At 36.8% G+C, this 17468-nt stretch overlaps 1 protein-coding gene across 23 annotated transcripts in view; it reads right to left on the reverse strand.

The window, feature by feature from the left end:
- HDAC9 (histone deacetylase 9) overlaps nucleotides 1–17468 on the reverse strand; it is a 1013161-nt gene that overhangs the window by 260224 nt on the left and 735469 nt on the right. The window lies entirely within an intron of this gene.

The following is a 17468-nucleotide window of genomic DNA, read 5'->3' on the forward strand; positions in this document are numbered from 1 at the left end:
AATGAGATAAAATAAGCACAAGAAAGTTCAAAGAAATATTAAAGGTTAACATTTTAACTGTGAGATTTCAGCTGGTGGAAAATCCCCCAAGATAAACAGTGGTAACTCCATGGTCTGAGTCATCTAAAATTGGAATGAACACAGTACTGGAGACCAGACTGTGGTAACCAGTCTTAGCCCGGCAGAATAATGAACAACATGAAATAATAGGGCTTCCAGCTCTTGTTTCTGTGAGTCTATGAAATCCACAGCCACTAACATTTCACATGCTGATACAGTGAATCATCTATATCTTAAGCAATGTCAGTTCTATAGCTAACAATCAAACCCACGTTTTGACTACTATCATAAAGTTTCATTGATTTTTTTCCCCTTTCTCTTTTTCTGTAAAGATATTTTTGCAACTCTAAATTGAATTTTTGCCTCTGGCCTAACATTAAATACCGTTCATAATAAACATATCTTTATATTTTCATAAACTAGTCCCATATATTTACATACCATACACCTCATGCTTGTCCCAACTCCTTTCTCATCCTCCCACAATCTCACTAGCATTTGTGCTCAATGCTCAATCACACATTTAAAAAATAATCTGCTAATAAGATTTAATTATCGATGGTAGCCCAAATGCTGATAAATCATAAGAGGATACCTGCTGGATCTCGGTCATCACCTTGTGTAATATCAGTTAAATAAGAATAAGGGTAGGACATCTGGCAAAGCCTATTTAGCACTGACTTACTCTGAAAGTATTCTGCTCTAGTTTACACTCTTGTCCTACCTCTCACTATTAAAATGTAATAATTCCTAAGTTTTACTTTGATTTCTTTCTGCCCCTCCCCTCTCTGCTCCCTTATGGCTCCAAGGAAGTATTTTATCCTGGTTCTTTTTATTATTATAGAGTATATTTCTTAAGAAATAATTACCTAAGTAATGTGAGTACCTATTCTCGATAACCACCTCTGCTTCTATGGATGCTAGACAAGACCTACAAAGGAGGATGTACATGTTTCTATAGAAAGGGAGTAGTAAAACCAACCCAGTAAGAAAAATGTTTCTACCTGGAAAAATTATCTGTCTGGAGAAAGCATGTTTTGAGATTTGTATCTCACAGGGGCACTGCTGTGGGAACTTGGTAGATGACTAAGCTGAAAATTCTGAAATAGCAATAGCTTTCCTTCTTTACTAACACATAGGATTTTCTGGAATAATTCCATTTTCTGTCACTTTTATCAGATATCTTAAATTTGTCACATGTAACTTTTCCTCTCAATTTGAGGTTTCCAACAGTTCTCATTTCTGGTATTATCATCAGCAATTTATCATGTTATATGTTTATGCTTAAATATAGATATTTTCATTTAAGCTCTTCCCATATTTTTCTATTTCCTGTGTAGCCTTTGTTCCTTCATTTCTCTCTCATGATGCTCTCCTGAGTCAAAGGTCAACAGCATAATGAGTCATGAAATAGGATAAAGTGCTCTGATAATCATAAATTAGGAAGATACTGATTTCCGTTCTCAGAGATACTTAGCATGCAGGATGTCTATCTAAAGTTATCTACGATTCTGACCAAAAAGGGTTTCTGAGAATTCTGAGTATGTCTGGACACTCAATGCATACAAGGTGTGGCATTCTTCTGGGTCTCTCTTACTTCAAATCCAAATATAGGTCTTAAATACCTTAAGGCTTAGGAAACAAAGTTTATAGCTCTTCTTTCATCTTCTTAGTAAAGAAACCCAGTGATATAGGATGTATTCATTATTATATTTACATTCTCTATGACTTGCATTCAAGCAGTTCTTCTCCGAGAGTAGAAAAGGAATTAATGCGCAGAGTGCCAATTCTCAGTGCTAAGTACCTAGGGTATATGATCTTATTTAGTTCAGAGCCCCAAATAGTCCACATTCAGGTTTGAAGTTTGACCAAAGTTATTTAAAATGACCATATCATTGAGTCTCCCAATATACCATGGTTCTTTCCTAAAGAAATAGTCTTTCTGAAATAAAGCCCGTTAATGCAAACTGATTATAGAAGGAATGTTCTGAACATGATCTACAAAGTCATACTGTGACAGGATAAAATTCACTCTACCCACACCCACCCACACACAGAGCACACACACGGTATACATTCATTTTTTTTTTTTTTCTGCGAAGGAGCAGGGGAAAAAGGAAACAGTTCTATTCCTTCCCCTCCTGTGTTCAAAGCCTGGATTGAGGCCAGTGTCCTAATCAGTTCTCATTGGCCCTGGAGGAATCAGAACCTTTTGTAAAATATAATAAAGGGCATAAAATCATGATAAAATGCATGAAAAAGCAGTGCCTTTGGTTAGGGAACTAGAAATAATTTAGCAGAACAGATGGATTGCATTGGTTTGGTATTATTGAGGACATGAAAGGGCTCATTTTGTGGCAGTTCCAAACTAAGAGAAAATGTCCAACTTAAATTTGACAAGTCAAAGTACCTGCCTCTGCTGGGGGAGACCCCATTTTCTTTAATCATTTTCAAAGTGGTGACATATTAGGGAACAATTTCCCCTGAAATATTTCATTTTCTGAAGATATTTCATCCAGTGTCCCTAAACATAAGGATGCTTTTTTATTTTTTTCTACAAAAATTCATAGGGTTGTAGACTTCAAAAGTTGAAGAATCATAAATGACTTAGGAGTGTCAAAGTTACCTTCTGTTACAAATTCCATACTTAATATTTAATGGATCAGTTCACAGCCTGTTCATTTTTCTTCATATACTTCTCTCTTTTAAATTCAAAAATCTGGTCTCATTGCTCATGCCCACATGTACCCACTGGAGTTTTCAAATGCTACAATCAATTGTTTCTTTAAATTTTACATAAAGGATAGTTTCAATCCCCTACTTACAACTGCATTCTTTCCTTCTATATATTCCACGTGGTCTAATAATCTTTTCCTTATAAAGAAAGGGGAGTAAAAGAAGGAAGGAGGCAATTAAGCAGACAGGCAGCCCAACAGGCTTGTGGTCCTTTCTGTCAGTCACACAAAAAGAAAATAAGCTACAAGTCAGGAGCCCTGAGTTCTAGGTTCTAACTCTCATCTATCTTTAACATGCACATAGGCAAGCTATGAGGCGTGTTTCTGGATCTTTGTTTCTCTATTTACAAACATTAGGAGGTTTGACAAATTACTTTGAAGACTCCTTTTAGCTTTAAAACAAATAAGATTTTATGTGAAATAATCTTTTTTTTTCTTTACCTGCCCAGAACAGCAAGGTGTTTTTTTTTTTTTTTGTATATTTTGTATATTTTTATTGGAGTTCAAGTTGCCAACATATAGTATAACACCCAGTGCTCATCCTGTCAATTGCCCTCCTCAGTGCTCATCATCCAGTCACCCCATCCCCCTGCCACCTCCCCTTCCACTACCCCTTGTTCATTTCCCAGAGTTAGGAGTCTCTCATAGTTTGTCTCCCTCTCTGATATTTCCCACTCATTTTCTCTCCTTTCCCCTATAATCCCTTTCACTACTTTTTATATTCCCTGTATGACTGGAACCATATAATGATTGTCCTTCTCCAATTGACTTACTTCACTTAGCATAATACTCTCCAGTTCCATACACACTGAAGCAAATGGTGGGTATTCATCATTTCAAATAGCTGAGTAATATTCCACTGTATACAGGTACCACATCTTCTTTATCCATTCATCTTTCAATGGACACTGAGGCTCCTTCCACAGTTTGGAAGGACATTGGTTCTACTGTGGACATTGCTGCTATAAACATTGGGGTGCAAGTGTCTCGGCTTTTCACCGTATCTGTATCTTTGGGGTAAATCTCCAGTAGTGCAATAGTTGGGTCATAGGGTAGCTCTATTTTTAACTCTTTGAGGAACCTCCACATAGTTTTCCAGAGTGGCTCTACCAGTTCACATTCCCACCAACAGTGCAAGAGGGTTCCCCTTTCTCCACATCCTCTCCAACATTTGCTGTTTCTTTTCTTGTTAATTTTCCCCATTCTCACTGGTGTGAGGTGGTATCTCATTGTGGTTTTGATTTGTATTACCCTGATGGCAAGTGATGCGGAGCATTTCCTCATGTGCCTGTTGGCCATGTGTAGGTCTTCTTTTTCTTCTTCTTCTTCTTCCTTTTTTTTTTTTTTAGATTTATTTATTTATTCATGAGAGACACAGATAGAGAGAGACAGAGACACAGGCAGAGGAGAAACAGGCCCCATGCAGGGAGCCCAATGTGGGACTCCATCCCGGGACTCCAGGATCACGCCCTGGGCCAAAGCCACCCAGGGATCACCGAGCCACCAAGGGATCCCCCATGTGTAGGACTTCTTTGGTGAAATTTCTGTTCATGTCTTTTGCCCATTTCATGATTGGATTGTTTGTTTCTTTGCTGTTGAGTTTAATCAGTTCTTTATAGATCTTGGATACTGGCCCTTTATCTGATATGCCATTTGCAAATATCTTCTCCCATTCTGTAAGTTATTTTTTAGTTTTGTTGACTGTTTCTCTTGCTGTCAGAAGCTTTTTATCTTGATGAAGTCCCAATAGTTCATTTAGCTTTTGTTTCCCTTGCCTTCATAGATGTATCTTGCAAGAAGTTGCTGTGGCCAAGTTCAAAAAGGGTGTTGCCTGTGTTCTCCTCTAGAATTTTGATGGATTCTTGCCTCACATTTAGATCTTTCATCCATTTTCAGTTTATCTTTGTGTATGGTGTAAGAGAACGGTCTAGTTTCATTCTTCTGCACTTGGCTGTCCAATTTTCCCAGCACCATTTATTGAAGAGACTGTCCTTTTTCCAATGGATGATCTTTCCTGCTTTGTCAAATATTAGTTGGCCATAGAGTTGAGGGCCCATTTCTGGGTTCTTTATTCTATTCCATTGATCTATGTGTCTGTTTTTGTGCCAGTATCACACTGTCTTGATGATCACAGCTTTGTAATACAACCTGAAATCCAGCATTCTGATGCCCCCGGCTCTGGTTTTCTTTTTCAATATTCTCCAGGCTATTAGGGGTTTTTTCTACTTCCACATAAATTTTAAGATTATTTGTTCCAATTATGTGAAAAAGTCCATGGTATTTTGATAGGGATTGCATTGAATGTGTAAATTGCCCTCAGTAGCATAGACATTTTCACAATATTAATTCTTCTAATCCATGAGCATGGAATATTTTTCCATTTCTTTGTGTCTTCCTCAATTTCTTTCACAAGTATTCTGTAGTTTTTAGGGTACAGATCCTTTACCTCTTTGGTTAGGTTTATTCTGAGGTATCTTATGCTTTTGGGTGCAATTATAAATGGGATTGACTCCTTAATTTCTCTTTCTTCAGTCTCATTGTTAGTGTATAGAAATGCCACTGATTTCTGTGCACTGATTTTGTATCCTGCCATACTACTAAATTGCTGTATGAGTTCTAGCAATTTTGGGGTGGAGCCTTTCGGGTTTTCTATGTGCAGTATCATGTCATCTGCGAAGAGGGAGAGTTTGACTTCTTTGCCAATTTGAATGCCTTTTATTTCTTTGTGTTGTCTGATTGCTGAGGCTAGGACTTCTAGTACTATGTCGAATAGCAGTGGTGAGAGTGGACACCCCTGCCGTGTTTCCAATCTTAGGGGAAAGGCTCTCAGTTTTTTCTCAATGAGAATGATATTTGCTGTGGGCTTTTCATAGACAGCTTTTAAGATGCTGAGGAATGTTCCCTCTATCCTACACTCTGAAGAGTTTTGATCAGGAATGGATGCTGTATTTTGTCAAATGCTTTCCCTTAATCTATTGAGTGGATCATATGGTTCTTGTTTGTTCTCTTGTTGATGTGATCTATCACATTGATTGTTTTACAAGTGTTGAACCAGCCTTGCATCCCGGGGATAAATCCTACTTGGTCATGGTGAATAAGCTTCTTAATGTATTGTTGGATCCTATTGGCTAGTATCTTGCTTAGAATTTCTGCATCTGTGTTCATCAGGGATATTGGTCTATAATTCTTCTTTTTGGTGGGGTCTTTGTCTGGTTTTGGAATTAAGGTGATGCTGGCCTCATAGAACGAGTTTGGAAGTATTCCATCCCTTTCTATCCTTTGGAACAGCTTTAGTAGAATAGGTATTGTTTCTTCTTTAAATGTTTGATAGAATTCCCCTGGGAAGCCATCTGGGGCCTGGACTTTTGTGTCTTGGGAAGTTTTTGATGACTGATTCAATTTCTTCCATGGTTATTGGCCTGTTCAGGTTTTCTTTTTCCTCCTGTTCCAGTTTTGGAAGTTTGTGGTTTTCCAGAAATGTGTCCATTTCTTCTAAATTGCCTAATTTATTGGTATATAGCTGCTCATAATGTTTTTTTAAAATCATTTGTATTTCCTTAGTATTGGTTGTGGTCTCTCCTCTTTCATTCATGATTTTATTAATTTGAGTCTTTTTTTCTTTTTAATAAGGCTGGCTAATGGTTTATCTAGCTTATTAATTCTTTCAAAGAACCAACTCCTGGTTTTGTTGATCTGTTCTACAGTTCTTCTAATCTCTATTTCATTGAGTTCTGCTCAAATCTCTATTATCTCTCTTCTTCTGGTTGGTGTAGGTTTTATTTGCTGTTCTTTCTCCAGTTCCTTTATGTGCAAGTTTAGCTTGTGTATTTGAGTTTTATCCAATTTTTTGAGAGAGGCTTGTATTGCGATGTATTTCCCTCTTGGACTGCTTTTGATGTATCCCAAAGACTTTGAACAGTTGTATCTTCATTTTCATTAGTTTCCATGAGTCTTTTTAATTCTTCTCTAATTTCCTGGTTGACCCTTTCGTCTTTTAGTAGGATGCTCTTTAATCTCCACATGTTTGAGTTTCTTCCAAATTTCTTCTTGTGATTGAGTTCTAGTCTCAAAGCATTGAGGTCTGAAAATATGCAGGGGACAATCCCAATCTTCTAGTATCAGTTGAGACCTGATTTGTGACCCAGTATGAGGTCTATTCTGGAGAAAGTTCCATGTGCACTTGAGAAGAATGTGTATTCAGTTGCATTCTGATGGAAAGTTCTGTATATATCTGTGAAATCCACCTGGTCCAGTGTATCATTTAAAGCCCTTGTTTCTTCGGTGATGTTGTGCTTAGAAGATCTGTCATTTGCAGAAAGTGCCGTGTTAAAGTCTCCTACTATTAGTGTATATTATCTAAATATGTCTTTGGTTATTAATTGATTGATAAACTTGGCAGCTCCCACATTAGGGGCATAAATATTCAGGATTGTTAGGTCTTCTTGTTGGATAGACCCTTTAAGTATGATATAGTGTCCCTCTTCATCTCTTACTACAGTCTTTGGGATAAACTTTAATTGATCTGATATGAGGATTGCTACCCCAGCTTTCTTTTGAGGACCATTTGAAGGGTAAATGGTTCTCCAACCTTTCATTTTCAGGCTGGAGGTGTCCTTAGGTCTAAAACATGTCTCTTACAGACAGAAAATAGATGGGTCTTGCTTTTTTATACAGTCCAAAACCCTGCATCTTTTAATGGGATCATTTAGCCCATTCATGTTCAGAGTAACTATTGAAAGATACGAATTTAGTGTCATCATAATACCTATTCAGTCCCTGTTTTTGTGGATTATTTCTTTGGGCGTCCTCTTTCTTTTACAGGGTCCCCCTTAATATTTCTTGCAGAGCTGGTTTGGTGGTCAGATATTCTTTCAGTTTCTGCCTATCTTGGAAGCTCTTTATGTCTCCTTCTATTCTGAATGAGAGTCTTGCTGGATAGAGTATTCTCGGCTGCATGTTCTTCTCATTTAGGACCCTGAATATATCCTTCCAGCCCTTTCTGGCCTGCCAGGTCTCGGTGGAGAGGTCTGCTGTTAATCTAATATTTCTCGCCATATAAGTTAAGAAACTCTTGTCTCTTGCTGTTAAGGATTTTCTCTTTGTCTTTGGAATTTACAAGTTTCACTATTAAATGTTAAGGTGTTGAACGTTTTTTATTAATTTTGGGGGGGACCTCTCTATCTCCTGGATCTGAATGCCTGTTTCCCTCCCCAAATTAGGAAAGTTCTCTGCTATGATTTGTTCAAATGTGCTTTCTGACCCTCTGTCCCTCTCGGCATTTTCTGGAACCCCAATTATACATAGATTCTTCCTTCTGAGGCTATCATTTATTTCCCTTAACCTTTCCTCATGGTCTTTTAATTGTTTTTCTTTTTTCCTTATCTTCCTTCCTTGCCATCAACTTGTCTTCTATGTCACTCACTCTTTCTTCCACCTCATTAACCCTCACCATTAGGACCTCCAGTTTGGATTACATCTCATTTAATTGATTTTTAATTTTTGCCTGATTAGATCTAAATTCTGCAGTCATGAAGTCTCTTGAATCCTTTATGCTTTTTTCCAGAGTCACAGTAGCTTTATAATTGTGCTTTTGAATTGGCTTTCTGACATTGAATTGTAATCCATACTCTGTAACTCTGTGGCAGAGTACTGTTTATGATTCTTTCTTTTTGTGGTGAATTCTTCCTTCTAGTCATTTTGTTCAGTACAGAGTGGCTGTATGAGTGGGATGCATCAAGAATATCAACCACGACCTAAGTAAATTTCACCCTATATGATTCTGACGAGGTCAGAGACCAAAAATGAAAACAAAGTTCAGAACAAAATAAAAGGACCACTAAAGTGTAAAACAAATTTTAAACGAAAGTAGTAAAAATAAAAGGCCAAGAATCCCAAAGAAGAAGAAAAAAAGAAGAGAAAAAGTAAAAGTAAAGAGAAAAAAGAGAAAAGAAAGAAAAAAGGGGCTGCTGGGAGATGATGGGGGTGAAGAAGTTGTAGTGGAGAGAGAATGTAGTCTACCTGAGGGGTCCTAGAAGGTGATCCTTTTGGTTCTGAGTGTATTAAGTTCTGTATGTAGAAGATGCGCAGTCCCAAATTTATATAAACAAGCAATACTTGTAGAAAGCCCCAGCACTGACCACCAAAACACAAATGAATAAAAGGTGGGGGCGGGCAGAATGGGAATGAGGAATCTCACAGAATGAACCAGCATGGTATACCACTTGGTTCTGGGGGCATGCTGGTCATGTTTTAGAAGGTATTAACTTCTACCATTGTAGAACAAAATGGGGCAAAGAAAACAAACAAACAAACAAAAACATATCTCGTATATCTCCCATAATTGAACTGAGTATGTTGAAGGGAATCGAGAAGTGGAAAATACAACTAAGACATGTAATTGTAGAAATATGAAAGTCAAAAAGGAAGAAACTTAAAAATGAAGAAGTGCTAAAATATTGTAGTTAAGGTGGAGAAAGAGAAAAAATAATGGAAATTTACAGTCTGATATAAAAATGAGTTGTACTGGAAAAGGGGGGAGAAAAAGGAGGGGTACCCTCTAGTTCTTAAATCCCTCGACTTCCCCTGGAGATTTCCAGCAGGGAACAGAACCCTCCCCCGGAGCTGCAGCCTGAGCTGCTCCCGAGGCCCTACCAAACACACTCCAGCCCTTTACCGAACTCGGTCCACGGTGTGTGGGGCACTTTCCCCCGGGGCACACCTCCTCTGTTAGCGACCCCGGGAGCCTGGGGGCTCCACTGCCCCCCCCAACCCCCCCCCCCGGGGATCCTGCCTGGTTTCCCTGCTAAGTACCTTTCAGTTCCGGAAGAATCCAGTGCAGATTTTTAATAAAGTTCCTGCTTCTCTGGCACTGGGCTTTCCTGTCCCAGAGGCTCTCATGGCCCTCCTTAGCCTGGCTCCTCCACTTGATTCTTTTTTTATTTTTTCCCACCTTCCTTCCTTGCTAAAAGCAAAAACCCTTCTCTCTGTAGCGTTCCAGCTATTCTCTCTTTGAATCTCAGGTCAAATTTGTAGGTGTTCAGGATGATTTGAAAGTTATCTAGGTAAGTAGGTGGGGCTGGGGGAGGTGAGGACCCTGCTCCTCTACCATCAAGACCCCCCCGGCCTCACTATGTGAAGTCATCTTATACACAAAAATTCAACAAAATATCCATTAAAGATTTGCCTCAAGTAAGCAAATATAATAGTTGGGGAAATAAATCAGTATGGCTGAGGAAAGAGATCTCACTATGAAGATCTTCAAAAGAATACTAGCTATTCTTCAAAGCCAATTTCTTATATGTTTAATCATAATTGAAAATATGAATATTTTTTGAAAAATATGAATATTCTTACACTATGATAATTTCAAAATAATGAACACTTTCCCCAATTTTTATGTTTGTGTATCAAACTTATGAATTAATATTATCTTTGTTTCTTAAGTAAATGCCTGCTTCTGTTACTCTCCCATGTCCAACTACTTGACTCCATTCACCTTTTTGTCTCTAGCTCGTTAAGCTTATGTTAAGAAGCTGAGTTTCAGTTGCAGTGATTTTTAACATTATCTGCACCTCAGAATCAGCTGTGAAAGTTTAAAAGGTATTGTTGCTGGGTGCTACCTCCAGAGCTTCTGGTTAACTTTGTCTGGGGACAGCCTAGGCATCTTGATAGTTAGAACCATCCCATGGATTTTAATGGGCATCCTAGGTACAGAACTATAGGTTAGAGGGAGCCGTCCATTCTTTCTGCTCTTTGATAAATTCAGGATACTAACACTGTACTGACCCACATTTCAGACTAAAGAGTAGTTTCAATAAATGGTTATCACAGCAAAGGTTGGGAAGTAAAAAGGATCTGTTCTTCAAAACAAGTGTTTCTACTTGCTTGTAAAACTACTTGATTCCTTCATTACAATTTATTTAAAAATATTTCAGGTGCATAGAGCAATTGTAAAAGTACTTCAGAGAAACAGCAAATCTCATTCATTAATAAAGGTCTAAGTGGCAAAAAGTACACATACTATATATATTTTAACATTTGATTTTCACCCATTTCAAAACCAAAAGCAACTGCAAGTGCATTACGCTCATCAAAAAGTAAGGGAAAATGTTACCGTTTAGTGTAATTGCTCAATATTGATGATTTTATGTGACTGAATCTTCTACATTACAATTATTTTGTAAACAACTGTAAATGGACATTTTAATGGTTTGGGTTAAAGCAATGATTTTTTTTTTAAGATTTTTTATTTATTAGAGACAGAGAGAGAAAGAGGGAGAGAGGCAGAGACACAGGCAGAGAGAGAAGCAGGCTCCATGCAAGGATCCCGATGTGGGACTCAATCCCAGGTCTCCAGGATCAGGCCCCTGGGTTGAGGGCAGCACTAAACTGCTGAGCCACCTGGGCTGCCCTAAAGCACTGATTTTTAAAACAGTAATTAGATATAAAACAAATTTTGTCAAAATAAATATTTTGTATTACTTTAGCACTGCAATTTTCAGATGGTCAAAAAACATGTGACTATTCATTTTTGTTAATAAGCTTAATGCTGCTGTTTAAAAAACTCCTGTACCACTTTCCAAATGGACTCGGAAGAGCAAACTATTTTATTTCCTTTTATTGGTTGTTTTCCACATTAATGCTTCCTTTTTTGCAGAAATAAAAATTAAAACAAAAAAATTCTAAATCACCTTAATTCTAATTACATGCTACACAAGCAATTTTAATGTATTTATCTGCCTAAGTCCACTCCACTATGATATAAAAATTTCTGTCAGAATAATGACATAATGTACCCTGGTTTACTCATCACATCTAGGTCATATGTATGGCTTCTCAAGACTGCCATTCCTTTAGAGACAATTCACAAGACTCCTTGTTTGAATCTCTTATTGCTTTGTGGTTAGATTCTTAGACACAAACACACACACAAAATGTTCTACAAACTAAACAAAACAGTAAGCTGTTATGTGCTGCCATCTAGTTAGATTACTCTATAAAACAAATGTTTAATTGAATTAACTTGCAATCGTTAGCTCTACTTTGTAGCACTGATGTCAGAAAACCTGCACATTCCAAAAGTATTTCTCCAAAGAGTATTATATTTTCCTTATTTAGATTTTCAAAAGGTCTTTTAAAATCACCTGTCATGTGCAGGAAAAGTGTGGGACCCTAGCCTTAAGTTCCCTGGCATCTTAAGATTTTATATTAAATCTGCTCTCTACTTTTCTCATTGGAACTGCTGAGGAAGTCCCAGAAGGGGCAACAGTAGCTTCGGTTCAGGTCCCAGAATTGTTTTGTAATTACTTTGTGTTGGCACTTGAATAAAAGAGTTAAACATTTCAGCACAGTATGCTGCTTATGGTTTTTACTTATGAATTAAGCGAAACAAAGTTATTCAATATTAGTCACAAAGAGCCAATGCAAATTCCACATAATATGTAATCCAACAAAAGCATTATAAAATGTTATTATTCTCAAAACAAATGTGAGAGCAAGCAAATGTCTGTGGGTGGCTTGGTGGGGCTGAGAGTCATGAACACTTCTGGAAAAACAACTGCAAGTGCATTTCTAACAGATGATGGGTCATTCTCTGTGATTTTTCAAGCACAGAAAAGCACATTCTTTTCTTCAGGGCATACACGTTTTAGAGACCTGGCTACCTAATCAAAGGGCTTGTTCCTGAAGAGGACACCGAATGATCCCTCCAGATCGATTTTTTATGGTGACAAGAAAGCTGCTGATTTTGCTTTTTGCTCCCAACAGAATCACTAAATATGAATGATTCAATAGGGGAAAAAATTAAATAGTACTGGCACGAAGGACTACTAACCACCTCAACTTTTAAAAAACAGTGCCACGTCATGCCAAAAGAAGTTAACCCACGTAACCACTGTAATCTAATATAATGAAGACTAATGTTTTCTCTGGCTGCTAATCAGGACTACTAAGCACAACCAATTTACACTATAGCTCACAAAATAAAAAGCAGTATGTTTACTAAACATCCTAAAAATTTCATCTACTCTTAACCGAAGAAAGTATTGCATTCCAAATGAACTCCTTAGCCATCTAATTTCATATGATATCAGAGCTGGAAAAGATCCTAGCAAATATCTGCCTAAGAGCCTCAGCTTACACATGGGAAACCAAAGATCAGTAAGGTTAAATGATTTGACAACAGTATACAGATAATTAATGGCAGGACTAAGGTCAAATCTAATGTTGAGCAATAACCCATGAAAGAATCCATTTTGATTAATTTTTCTACACTGCTAAATGAACTGACACAATTTGTAAGTTTGATTTGTGGATCAGTCTATTATTCTGAGACAAAAGAGGCCTTTAAATGTTTTCAAATTACCATCTTTTCTATCATATCAGTGTTTAATTGCAAAATTGATTATTTTGTTGGGAAGGAAGGGAAGCTGACTTTTCTCTGAATGCTAGAAAGATTGAGACTCCTTCCTTTTTTGCCACTGAAACAGTAATCTGAAAATGAATGTGAATAAAGACAGAAGGAGGGCAAGCTCTTCAACATCAGGTCTGGGATACTTCCTTCTTGAACTCAGGTAAGTATTTTTACTTCTATCTCTTGTTCAGATGGCCCTTCTGATGCAGTCAAGACTATGGAGGCAGCAGACCACAGTCATTCTCATTTATTTCTTCCCCACACTAAATCAGTTTAAGTCTTTAAAAATCACTGCAACATAAACTAGAGACTCAAAACCTCTTGGGATTTTGTAATTATATATTTCTTTATGTGATCATTTGATTAATATCTGCTGATCTCACCAGGTGTAGAAACCTCCTTGTAGGCAGGGTATGTATCTTCTTAAGTATTTTATTTCCACCTCCTAACACAGGAGTATATCAAAACTCAAAATTTTGATATACTGTTGAATGGATATATCCCTGTTCTTAAAGTGTGGTGGCGAGATCAGCAACAACAGGATTACTCAGATACATGTTAGCAACACAAATTCTTAGACCTCACTCCAAAAGGACTCTACCACTGTTGAATGTGAAATTCTGAGGTTGGGTCCCAGCAATGTGTCTTACTATTCCTAATGATTCTGATATATGCTAACATTTGAACACCACTGTAGTCAATAAATGAATACCACTTACCCAACCACAGGTATCTGCTTGCTGGCCAGCGTTATGTCCCCAGAACTCTCTTGATTCCTCCTCTGAAAGCACAGGCTATCACTAACTATAGGTGACTACACAAACCTGGCAGGAAGATAGTGTTCAAACAGGGCAAATCAACTTTCTGGATGTTTGGGGGGAAAAAACTGACCCAGCTTCTAGGTCTTATATTCTTATTAGATTATATTCTTTTCTATGAAATCTAATAAATCCTATCTCCTTTGAGACAATTGAGCTAAGTTCTTACTGCTCACAACCAGCACAGGAATTTGTCTATACTGCTTAGGAAAGAGTGATAACCTAGATATGAGGGCTGGTACTCATATCCCTGGAGTCCTGGACACACAGATTTTATCCTCTCAGGAATACATGCTCTAGACATAATCAGGAACAAACAGAGCTAAACTTTACTTTCCCAATAGTCTTACCTACACAAATTAGAAAGAAATGTCTCATTCTCCGTAAGTCCTTCAGCCATGCTGGAAAATATTCATTCATACCCAAGTTGAAACAGAATTTTTATCACCTGGAGTGAATAAGTCAAGTTCAATTGGAAGATACTGTCACTGGCCCTGATTTCTTTAGAAGGTTCATAAACACTAACCAGGAAACCTGTTAGCCTATATAGGAAACTTCTTGCCCCTTTAACCAGTAATGTACCCACCATGTACCTGACCACTTGCCACATATAGTATACTTTTTTAAAAAATATTTTATTTATTTATTCATGACAGACACAGAGAGAGAGAGGGGCAGAGACAGAGGCAGAGGGAGAAGCAGGCTCCATGCAGGGAGCCTGACATGGGACTTGATCTCGGGTCTCCAGGATCACACCCTGGGCTGAGGGGTCGCTAAACCGCTGGGCCACCGGGGCTGCCCACATATAGTATACTTTTCTCCTGATTTTTTGACAACTGATTGTAATAGTTTTGGTGAATTGCTAAAAGGTTTGATTTCTATGTTTCTGTGGTTTTTCTCTTCCATATCACCAAAACTTTAAAAAAAAATTGGCTTGAGCAGGTTAGTATCAAGATGGTTTAATAATATATTAATAAATGTGTACATTAGATTTAACTTGTCAAATCAAAAACTTTAAAACAAAATCCACAATGAACATATATCTTTTGTTTTAGCTGTATTTATTAGGGAGAGTACTGGCTAAGGAAGTAGATTCTACTATTTCTGAGTGGGCTAACTGGTTTGAAATAATCTCTGTATATTTCCTCTTTATTTTCTCCCCAAATCTTCCAAGAGAAATAATCAGGGAGAAAAAGTAAGTTATGTTTCTTGTGGTTCTGTTTTATCCCTTTTGTTACTATGTTTTATTTTATATAAAACCTCAAAGTCTCTGGGAAAGGGTAATATTTGTTTGGTTAAGGATCATTTTTAAAATTTTATTTTGAATATACTTAAAATAATTTACATACAAAATCACTTACATACAAAGAAACGTCAAATTCCTAGGTAGCTTAAATTGCTTAATAGTTTTAGAAATTCCATTTTATGATTATGTCAGCATAAAGTCATAGATAACCTGATAATATAGGAGCAAATAAATATATATGGGAAACAATTTCATCACTTAAGAAGTCAAACAATTGGTGAGCTGTCTTCAAACTATGTTAGCAAAAAGACCTAAACATAGTCTGTTTATATTATTGTGAAGTTATGGATCATATTTTTGTGCTTGGCCTTCATAATGAGCAAATCTGCTGATCTGCTTTTGAGTGAACTATTTGTAATTGTGTGACTGTTTATCAAAGAGACAGTTATTTAGCTGACTGGCTTGGTGCTAGACTCAGTCATTCTATCAGCCTCACTGTACTTCTTGACATTTCACCCTTGGTCTTGTATCACATCAGTCAGAGCTGTTGCATAAATTGAATTTTAGGCTTTCAAACAATATAGGACTAAAATAATGTGATGTATGAGGAACTGAAAAAGAAGACTGATCAGAAAGGGCTAACAGCTTTTTAAATGTTACGACTAGTATGAGCTATATTACAGTCCATCTATTTCTGCACTTTGCTCCTTTCCTAACCAGGGTTCCTTCCAGTAATAGATTTAAGGAATACCATAATCTAACAATGCATTTGAAGACTGTGGTCAGCAACTGCTAATTTGGAGTGGCTGAAGTAAGACTTCAGGATATAATAAAGACCTGAAAGTGAGAAAAATGTAAATGGCAATGCCTTAGACAGAGAAGCACAGAAAGAATGCCACGGTGGAAAACATCTATAGTTGATGCAAAAGTGAAAGAGGAATATTCACACGAATCAATGTCTATTAAGACCAGTTCACCACAGATAAGTCCCCTGGTTTACTTTCATTACTCCATATGGGATTGTGTAGATGACAGAGGCAGCCTCCAAACTCCATTATCAAAAACATACAAACCTTAAAGATAATGCTATAATTTATCAGAAAGTATGAAAAAGCCTTCTGCTATATAATATGGATGCTATTGGGAAAAGATGAATATTTCACTCAAGAAAGAATCAGAGAAATAAATCTAGCTCAAATTCCTTCATTTGGGGCTTCTAGGTAAAGAATACATTTAATCAAAAGTATATCCTTAAATACAAAAAACATTTGATGATTCTATTGCAAACATATAATAAAACTTGTGAAACTAAATCTGTACACACTACTTTGGTGTATTCATTCATAATCTCAACCTGCTGAATGACCATAAACATCTATGTCTTGATGTAAAGAAAATAATCCTGTAAGATGAGATATTTTATTCATCTTCAAGAGAGAAAATCCATAAAGAAAATAATAATCCTTATAAATGAATGCAGTGAACGAATAACTTGTATATTCAAAAGTCAGTTATTTTTACTGCTTTGCAAAGCAGCAGCATCAGACTGATGTAACTCAGGCCATCAAATACAGGCAAGTGCACATGACTCTAAGAAATATTGTCTGCTTTGACATTCCTATATCAATTAAATTATTTTGCAGGTGTGTTTTAAGCTAAATTGGCTTTCAAAAGGAATATTCTGGACTACATTTTGGGTTGCCAAAAATTAATTAAAAGTCATAGCAAAAGATAGCTTTTTAATTTTTATCAAAGTAGAGTGAATTCAATGTAGTCTCAATGTCTGTTTCCTCAGGATATAACTATAGTCAAAATATTATCCACTTTATTCTTCCCAAACTACTGAGAACTAGATTGGATTTCCTTCACTGATCTGCAAAGAGTGACAACAAAACCAAAGAGCAACATGTTAAATTGTCAGTCTGTAATAACAAGGACTTTGTCTTGTGAAATTCTGTAATTCTAGTTCCTAGAATATGTGTGGAACATAATAAAGATAGACTCAGGTATGTTCAATGATCAATAAATGTTAAAGTAATGTGGAAAAAAATGGGAGCTGTTTTTTAAAATGTCTTAGACTCAAATATAGGGTGTTATTGCATCTGAGGCAACAATGGACATTTATAGCAACTAAGTCAAATAGCTGCTGATTGTTACATAATTTGCAAATATGACAATAGGAGTCTTTTTGAATTGAT

Source organism: Canis aureus, chromosome 18, assembly GCF_053574225.1.
Source record: "Canis aureus isolate CA01 chromosome 18, VMU_Caureus_v.1.0, whole genome shotgun sequence".
NCBI classification, from domain to species: Eukaryota; Metazoa; Chordata; class Mammalia; order Carnivora; family Canidae; genus Canis; species Canis aureus.